Source organism: Seriola lalandi, unplaced genomic scaffold, assembly GCF_002814215.2.
Source record: "Seriola lalandi dorsalis isolate HSWRI2012SDOR001 ecotype SW California unplaced genomic scaffold, Sedor1 jcf7180002054561, whole genome shotgun sequence".
Lineage (NCBI taxonomy): Eukaryota > Metazoa > Chordata > Actinopteri > Carangiformes > Carangidae > Seriola > Seriola lalandi.
Window position 1 is genome coordinate 1,191,025 of NW_019525114.1, and position 853 is coordinate 1,191,877.

Below are 853 nucleotides of genomic sequence, written 5' to 3' on the forward strand. Positions count from 1 at the left end.
AAGTGGAGCAGTGGTTTAATAAAGTCAGTGTTATATACATTTATTGTTAATGCAGCTGCATCTACAGTGACAAGAAAAGTACGTTAAACCTTTTGGAACGACCTGGTTTTTTGCATTGATTGGTCTTGAAATGTGATCTGATCTTCATATAAGTTAAAGAGGGAGACAAACGCAGTGTCCCCAAGCTAATATCACACAAACAATTTTAATATTTAGTGTCTCTGTTGAACACAGACATTAAAAATTCAGTGATGGTGGTAATGATAAGGGAACCCCTAGATTTCAAAACTGGTCGAAATTCCTTCAGCACCAATAACTGCAACCAAGCTCTTCCTGTAATTGCTGATCAGACCACGAGGAATTTTGGCCCATTCTTCCTTATAGAGCAGCTCCAGCTCAGCCATGTTCTCGGGATGTCTGGTGTGAGCGGATCTCTTCGGGTCACTCCACAGCATCTCCACTTTATTGAGGTCTGGACTCTGACTCCAACAGGTGGATTTTCTTTGTTTGAAATCATTCTGTAGTGGAGCTACCTTTTTATGTTTTGGGTGATTGTCCTGCTGCATCACCCAACTTCTACTGAGCTTCAGCTCTTGGACAGCCACCCTGACATTCTGCTGCACGACACCTCGATGATACGGCTGTTACTCTGAGGTTCTTTGTTCGGCTTTGTGCCTTTGACGTCATCGTACCTGGACACCCATCTCTAGGGAGAGTAGCCACAGAGCTAAATCATCTCTATTTATAGACAGTTTGTCCGACTGTGGACTGATAAAGATATAAACTCAGTGAGATGACTCTGTGACCCTTTCAGCTTCATGTAAATTAACAATTCTTGATCGTAAGTCTTCTG

At 42.3% G+C, this 853-nt stretch overlaps 1 protein-coding gene across 1 annotated transcript in view; it reads right to left on the reverse strand.

Moving 5' to 3' along the window:
- The window catches only part of slc5a8l (solute carrier family 5 member 8, like), a 9,170-nt gene that overhangs the window by 992 nt on the left and 7,325 nt on the right, over positions 1-853 (reverse strand). The gene's annotated exons all lie outside the window — the stretch shown is intronic.